General features: G+C 39.6%; 1 non-coding gene across 1 annotated transcript; it reads right to left on the reverse strand.

Annotated features, from left to right (window-relative positions):
- Nucleotides 1–7,632: 7,632 nt before the first annotated feature.
- LOC127676000 (U6 spliceosomal RNA) lies at nt 7,633–7,739 on the reverse strand. Its single transcript, XR_007975642.1, has one exon. It is a non-coding gene; the product is annotated as a U6 spliceosomal RNA (small nuclear RNA).
- Between the last annotated feature and the right edge of the window lie 1,151 nt (nt 7,740–8,890).

Genomic DNA, 8,890 nt, shown 5'->3' on the forward strand with positions numbered 1-8,890 from the left:
CTGTTCACATCTTCAGCTCAGGACACAATCAATGCAAGGTCCCAGATGGCTGCGCCAGGGCTGGAGCAAAGCAGAGTTTGCTGATTCAAGGCGCGATGGCTACAAAGCTTCACTCTTAATGCATCCTGTAGGACTTAATCTATATATTGTAGTATGGATAGTCACTTACTCTGATAGAGAGCAGTGAAGACCTGTACATAAGGCATTTTAGATCATCTCCCTTGATTTGTAGAAAGTAGAACCATCTGTAGGACAGCATTAGAGTTCTAAAATTTTATTTAGCCATTTTCCCATCACCCAGCTTGTATTGAAGTCAGAGAACATTACAGGAAAACATTAGCCAGTTTTTCTTTAGGTTCTCAGGATCAAACTTACACTAAGTCTTAAGGCTGTACCTTAGCAACAAGTCTGTGCTAGTTTTTTTGTTTTGTTTTGTCAATTTGACATAATCCTAGACATATCAGGGAAAGGGGAATCTTAACTGAGGAAATGCCTCCATAAGATTGCTATTAAGCAAGTTTGTAGGGCATTCTCTTGATTAATAATTGATGTGGAAGGGCTCACCTGCTATGGGAGGTGTAATCCCTGTACTTGTGGCCCTTGGTTCTATAAGAAGAAAAAAACAAGCCATGAGAAGCAAGCCAGTAAATAGCATTCCTCCCTGGCCTCTGTTCCACTTTTTATCTCCAGGTACCTAAGTTGAATTCTTGCCCTGACTTCCTGGACTACAAGCTATAAGACAAAATAAACCCTTTCCTCCCAAGTTGCTTTTGGTTATTGTGTTTTATGACAGCAATAGAAACTCTAACACAAAGTATAAGGAAACTGAAAGTAAATTTTCCATAATGAACCTAGAGAGGGGTGGGGTATTAAGTCCAGGATTTCTGGGGTTGAATAAAAGTATCCCTTGATGCCAACTCTAGATGAGAGACCAAATGATTAGAGATCCTGCTTCTCATTCTCAGGTACCCACAAATATCCTTGAGAAAGACCCCAGAGAATAGCTCGGAAACTCTTAGAAGCTCCAAGGCTTACCCTTCCAATCTGTATTTAATCAATTTAAGTTTGTGTTCTCTCTCTCCCTTTCTTGCTCCCACTCTCATTTTCCCAGGATTTTGGGTGCAATATATTGTGGCCAAAATAGGCAGCTGTGTGTGGGGGTGTGTGTGTGAGGATTCTTTCCATTCATTCCAGATACTTAAAAAAATCCACATCCAAGTGAGACATGCATGTATTGACTTTGGGGAAAAGGGGTTAAGCCCTGCAGATGAAGGCTTCTAGTGGGCAATAACCCACTAGTCAGTCGTTGGTGGGCCTGTAACTCCAGAATTGCAGGGAGAACATGCTACCCAATTCCCAGTAAACTTTTAGACCTTGGTACTTAACAATCAAAGTAACTCTAAAATTGAGTGGTATAGGCTGCTACTGTTTCCCACATTACTTGTGTGCTTAGACCGCTGTTAGTCAGTCTGTGTGACTAAGGTAACTTTGGATTTCTATTAATTTGCCTTTCAGATATGTTCTGCACAATTATAGAAATTCCCTCTCAGATGTTCAGCTACCAAAGGCAGTCTCCCAGTCTTTATGCTATTTCTACATTGTGACAGCTGTTTCCTTTACTATATAGAAAATGTATACATTTTTTATTTTTTAATTTTATTTTTTAAAAATTAGTATACGAGGTAATAGTTTTAAACCTGGTATTTTATGCTCTCCAATTCCCTTATTCTCTCATGTTGGTTCCTATTCCCCACCCACTAGTCTCACCTCTGCTTTCATGTATTCTATTCACCTCTTTTTGTCTTCTTCATAACCCTCTACTATAGCCTCATTTTCCCTTCTTAGGATCCCTTTTTTAGTTTTATAACCTATGTGACATCCACATACATATATTCATACATAAATTTCTGTTTCTTTGTTGTTTTATTGGATATTTTCTTTATTTTTTTATTAAAAAATGTCAAATAAATACTCTGTATTTTATTTCAACATTAAGCACAATAGGTATCATACACAACATTGATTTCTTTTTTTCCAAATGAAAGCTTCTAGAAAGATACTCTATACATTAATCTTCAAAATCAGTCCCAGCTATTGGAATTAAACATTGAATGTAAGCCAAAATGGATACACAATTCCCTGACAGCCAACTGTAAGTTTTTATTCAAGAAAGTGCATGGATCCAGACAGAAAATTTTAAGAGACAGATCTTTGTGTGATAGACTTCAGTGTAGGATGCACGCCACTACTTTCAAGTTAGTCATCAGAAATATGGTTGGCTTTGGCCCAGGAAGTTTGAAGTAGGATTCCTTACTTTGGAGTCCTGCTTCCCAACTCTATTCTTTTATGACATTTTATTTTCCTTCAGGACATTGTGTTCAGAAAGATTTCCTTTCTCCAGACCTGTGTCTATAATACAATGTACAGCCCTATCTCTAAGAACAGTGCCTGCCCTGTGTCTAGGCAGATGAATATGCAATTTGCAGGTTGCTGAATAAAATGAAAGTCTGGGTGTGTACATGAATGTCTGGTCACATTTTTAAAAAAGGAAACCTCAAAGACTGACAGAATATCTTTCTCCCCCTGTCTATACAACTCAACAGCTTGAGTTCTTGTCTAACCAGTTAGCCTTGTACTGTATCTCTTGAAGAGAGAAAGAACCTGTGTGAACCACGGCCAGGATGTCTTTGGCTGAGTGACTGTGCTTGGAGGGAGTGCCCCAGGAGAGCCATCCTGCTCCTCCATTGCTCTGCCTCACAATCCTTGCCCACTGGTATTTGAGCAACAGATACTCATGGGAATTCCCTTGGCACTGAAGAGAAACCCAGTTTTAGATCATAATAGACCAGCTAGTGGTAAAGAACACAATGTTATCAGTCAGCTTTTACCTTGGCACCTTAGAGAGGGGCTGGGTGTGGAGAGCAGAGAGGAACGGGATTGGAGAAAGGGCTATTCTCTACGGAGTCCCAAGTTATGCTGGGAGACCACAGAGACAGTCTGCTAAATGCTTGTATGGGGGCCACTAGTGAAATCCAATGTTCTCTCAAGCCGTGGCAGGTAAGGATGAGTGCTGATGTAGCTGAGTTGAAAGAGGCCATTTTTCAAACATATCTTAAAGTGTAATAAGAGAAGCAAGGTGATTACAGCATGGTTAACTGCTTGGAATACATCCTGCAAACATTGCTGCTTTCCAAGAATGAGTCAATGCTGCACGCAGGAGAAAGCACTTGCCTTCTCATTCTGAAATCAGCCTACCCCACGTTGTGCAGATCAGCTGTTCATTTGCCCAGTCTCAGTCACAACCATAGGAACAAGAGTCAGGATGGTAAAAGGGAAGATGTCTTCTTGCTTCCTTAAAGAGTGATTTAATTTTATGAGTGTTTTCCCCGCATGTATGACTATACAGCTCATAAGTGCCTACTGCCCCTGGGGACAGAATTGGGTGTCACTTCCCCTAGGAGTGGAGTTACCGAGGGTTGTGAGTTGCCATGTGAGAATTGGGAACTGAACCCAGGTTCTCTGCAAGAACAAGTGCTCTTCACAACTGAGCCAAAATTCTCTGTATGTTTGCACATATGTGTGAAGGATGTCTGGGTGGAGGGTGTTCATGTGTGTGAGTGTGCAGGTGAGCCTCCCATAGCTCATGGGCACCTTGTTTGAGACAGTATCTGTCACTGCCTCCTGCTGAGATCCCTAGGATAGCTGGTTTGAAAGGGTCCAGGGATACCCTTCTCTCCTCCTCCCTCCTGCCTGTGGGAACTCTGGGATTACAGCTGTGGTTAGTACAATTGGCTTCACATGATATTTCCTTTTTTCTATATATATTGATATATTTTTATTTACATTTCAAATGATTTCCCCTTTTCCGGGTCCCCACTCCCCGCAAGTCCCATAAGCCCTCTTCCATCCCCCTGTTCTTCCATCCACCCCTTCCCACTTCCCTGTTCTGGAATTCCCCTATACTCTTGCACTGAGTCTTTCCAGAACCAGGGGCCACTCCTCAATTCTTTTTGGACATCATTTAATTTGTGGATTATGTCCTGGGTATTCAAAGTTTCTAAGCTAATATCTACTTATCAGTGAGTGCATACCATGATTGATCTTTTGAGACTGGGTTACCTCACTTAGTATGATGTTCTCCAGCTCCTTCCATTTCTCTAAGAATTTCATGAATTCATTGTTTCTAATGGCTCCATTGTGTAGATATACCACATTTTTTGTATCCATTCCTCCGTTGAAGGACACCTAGGTTCTTTCCAGCTTCTCGCCACTACAAATAGGGCTGCTATGAACATAGTGGAGCATGTGTCCTTATTGCATGCTGAAGAATCCTCTGGATATATGCCCAGGAGTGGTATAGCAGGGTCCTCAGGAAGTGCCATGCCCACTTTTCTGAGGAACCACCAGACTGATTTCCAAAGTGGTTGCACCATCTTGCAATCCCACCAGCAGTGGAGGAGTGTTCCTCTTTCTCCACATCCTCGCCAATACCTGCTGTCTCCTGAGTTTTTGACCTTAGTCATTCTGACTGGTGTGAGGTGAAATCTCAGGGTTGTTTTGATTTGCATTTCCCTAATGATTAATGATGTTGAATATTTCTTTTTTTATTATTATTATTCGATATAATTTTTATTTACATTTCAAATGATTTCCCCTTTTCTAGCCCCCCACTCCCCGAAAGTCCCGTAAGCCCCCTTCTCTCCCCAAAAAACTCCACTAGAGAGCTCCTACAGCTGAACATTTCATAAGGTGTTTCTCAGCTCTCCGAAGTTCTTCATGTGAAAATTCTTTGTTTAGCTCCGTACCCCACTTTTTAATGGGGTTATTTGTTTCTCCGGGTTCTACTTTCTTGAGTTCTTTGTATATATTAGATATTAGCCCTCTGTCGGATTTAGGGTTCGTGAAGATCCTTTCCCAGTCTGTTGGTTGACGTTTTGTCCTTTTGACGGTGTCCTTTGCCTTACAGAAACTTTGTAGTTTTGTGAGGTCCCATTTGTCAATTCTTGATCTTAGAGCATAAGCTATTGGTGTTCTATTCAGGAACTTTTCCCCTGTGCCCATGTCCTCCAGGGTCTTCCCCAGTTTCTTTTCTATTAGTTTCATTGTGTCAGGTTTTATGTGGAGGTCCTTGATCCATTTGGACTTGAGCTTGGTACAAGGAGATAAGAATGGATCGATGCACATTCTTCTGCATGCTGACCTCCAATTGAACCAGCACCATTTGTTGAAAAGACTATCGTTTTTCCACTGGATGCTTTCAGCTCCTTTGTCGAAGACCAAGTGACAATAGGTGTGTTGGTTCATTTCTGGGTCTTCAATCCTATTCCATTGATACACTTGCCTGATATTGTACCAATACCATGCAGTTTTTATCACTATTTCTCTGTAGTAGAGTTTAAAGTCTGGGATACTGAATACCCCTGAAGTTCTTTTACTGTTGAGAATAGTTTTAGCTACCCTGGGTTTTTTTGTTATTCCAGATGAATTTGTGAATTGCTCTTTCTAGCTCTATGAAGAACTGGGTTGGGATTTTTATGGGAATAGCATTGAATCTGTAGATTGCCTTTGGCAAGATGGCCATTTTAACTATATTAATCCTGCCAGTCCACGAGCATGGAAGATTTTTCCATTTTCTGTGATCTTCTTCGATTTCCTTCTTCAGAGATCTGAAGTTCTTGTCATATAGGTCTTTCACTTGTTTGGTTAGAGTCACCCCAAGATACTTTATGCTGTTTGTAGCTATTGTGAAGGGGGTCGTTTACCTAATTTCCTTCTCAGTCTGCTTATCCTTTGAATATATAAAGGCTACTGATTTGCTTGTGTCGATTTTTGTAGCCAGCCACTTTGCTGAAGTTGTTTATCAGCTGTAGGAGTTCTCTAGTAGAGTTTTTAGGGTCTCTTAAGTATACAATCATATCATCTGCAAATAGTGATAGTTTGACTTCTTCCTTTCCAATTTGTATCCCTTTGACTTCCTTATGTTGTCTAATTGCTCTAGCTAGGACTTCAAGAACTATATTGAAAAGATATGGAGAGAGGGGGCAGCCTTGTCTTGTCCCTGATTTTAGTGGGATTGCTTCAAGTTTCTCTTAATTTAGTTTGATGTTGGCTACAGGTTTGCTGTATATTGCTTTTACTATATTTAGATATGGTCCTTGAATTCCTGTCCTTTCCAAGACTTTTAGCATGAAAGGATGCTGAATTTTGTCAAATGCTTTTTCAGCATCTAATGAAATGATCATCTGTTTTTTTTTCTTTGAGTTTGTTAATATAGTGGATAGCATTTATGGATTTCCTTATATTGAACCATCCCTGCATCCCTGGGATGAAGCCTACTTGATCATGGTGGATGATCGTTTTGATGTGTTCTTAGATTCGGTGGGCAAAAATTTTATTTAGTATTTTTGCATTTATATTCATAAGGGAAATTGGCCTGAAATTCTCTTTCTTAGTTGGATCTTTGTGTGGTTTTGGTATCAGCGTAATAGTGGCTTCGAAGAAGGAGTTGGGTAGTGTTCCTTCTGTTTCTATTTGGTGGAAAAGTTTGAGAGTATTGGTGTTAAGTCTTCTTTGAAGGTCTGATAGAATTCTACACTGAAACCATCTGGTCCTGTGCTTTTTTTGGTTGGAAGCCTATCTATGATTCCTTCTATTTCTTTAGGGGTTATGGGTCTGTTTAGATGGTCTATTTGATCCTGGTTTAATTTTGGTAATTGGTATCTGTCTAAGAAAATGTCCATTTCCTCCAGATTCTCCAGTTGTGTTGAGTACAGGGTTTTGTAGTAGGATCTGATGATTTTTTGAATTTCCTCGGTTTCTGTTGTAATATCTCCATTTTCATTTCTAATTTTGTTAATTTGGATACTTTCTCTGTGCCCTTTGTTTAGTCTGGCTAAAGGTTTATCTATCTTGTTGATTTTTTCAAAGAACCAGCTTTTGGTCTTGTTGATTCTTTGTATGGTTCTCTTGGTTTCTACTTGATTGCTTTTAGTCCTGAGTTTGATGATTTCCTGTCTTCTTCTCCTCCTGGGTGAATTAGCTTCTTCTTGTTCCAGGGCTTTCAGTTGTTCGTTAATCTTCTAGTGTATGCTCTCTCGAATTTCTTTTTGGAGGCACTCGGGGCTATGAGTTTTCCTCTTAGCACTGCTTTCATTGTGTCCCATAGATTTGTGTATGTTGTGCCTTCATTTTCATTAAATTCTAAGAAATCTTTGATTTCTTTCTTTATTTCTTCCTTGACCAAGGTATCATTGAGTAGAGTATTGTTCAGTTTCCATGTGTATGTGGGCTTTCTGTTGTTTTTACTGTTACTAAAGACCACTTTTACTCCATAGTGATCTGATAGGAGGCATGGGATTATTTCAATCTTTTTATATTCGTTGAGGTCTGTCTTGTAATCAACTATATGATCTATTTTGGAGAAGGTACCACGAGGTGCTAAGAAAAAGGTATATTCTTTTGCTTTGGGATGAAACGTTCTATATATATCTGTTAACTCCAATTGGTTCAAAGCTTCAATTAGTTTCATTGTCTCCCTGTTTAGTTTGTTTTCCTGATCGGTCCATTGGTGAGAATGGAGTGTTGAAGTCACCCACAATTATTGTGTTAGGTGCAATGTGTACTTTGAGCTAAAAAAATATGGAACGCTTCATGAATTTGCATGTCATCCTTGCGCAGGGGCCATGCTAATCTTCTCTGTATCATTCCAATTTTAGTATATGTGCTGCCAAAGCGAGCACGGATATTTTCTTTATTTACATTTCAAATGTTTTCCCTTTTCCAGGTCTCCCTTTCACAAAACCCCTATCCCATTCCCCCTCCCCCTGCCTCTATGAGGGTGCTCCCATTGTGTTTGTCAATCTGGGACACTGCACTTAACATAACTCCACTTCCACCCATTTTCCTGTAAATGCCATTATTTCATTGTTTTACAGATGAAGAACATTCCAGTACATAAGTAGAATGTTTTCCTTATCCATTCAACTGTCAATGAATATCTAGTGAACTGTGTAGCGATAAAAATTGTTCTTAACAAAACTTGTTTGGCCATATCCAGATATGGTACAGCTGTATCATGTGCTAGTTCTACTTTCAGTTTTCAGAGAAACTGTCCTGCTGATTTCTATAGTGACTCTAATACTTTATACTGTCACCCGCAGTGAATCAGTAAGCTTCTTGAGACACATCCTCACTTGCAAGGGTTGTCATTTGTTTTCCTTATGCTGGATGTCTCATCAGGGGTAAAATGAACTCTCAAAGTAGTTTCAATTTGCATTTTTCTGATCATTCTGGATGTTGAACACCTTTTTCGAGTGTTTATTGACCATTTTATATGTCTTATTTTGAGATCTGTCTGTTTGGTTCATTGGCCCATTTATTGGTTTGAAAGAGTTGGTGGTTTTGTGATTATCCTATGCAGTTTTTTTTTTTTTGGTATAAATATAATCTAGGTATCAGTTACTTGTCTGAGGTTTAACTACTAGCAAAGACATTTCCCCATTCTGTAGTCTGTCTCTTCACCACTCACTGTTTCCTTTGATATGCAGAAGGGTTTTAATTTCAGATAACTTCATTGGTTGATGTCTTCAAGTTATTTCCTCTGCTACAAGATTTTATTTTCCTCCAGAAAAAAATTCCCTATTCCTGTATCTTTTTTATTAACCATTTCATTTGCTTACATTTCTTTGTGTGTGTGTGTGTGTGTGTGTGTGTGTCTGTGTGTGCGCACGCGCATGTGTTTCTTTTTTATTCGATATATTCTTTATTTACATTTCAAGTGATTTTCCCTTTCCTGGATACCTCCTCCCCGAAAGTCCCATAAATCCTCTTCCCTCCCCCTGTTCCCCAATCAACCCCCTCCTGCTTCCCTGTCCTGGTATTCCCCTACACT

This window comes from Apodemus sylvaticus, chromosome X, assembly GCF_947179515.1.
Source record: "Apodemus sylvaticus chromosome X, mApoSyl1.1, whole genome shotgun sequence".
In the NCBI taxonomy this organism is placed as follows: domain Eukaryota; kingdom Metazoa; phylum Chordata; class Mammalia; order Rodentia; family Muridae; genus Apodemus; species Apodemus sylvaticus.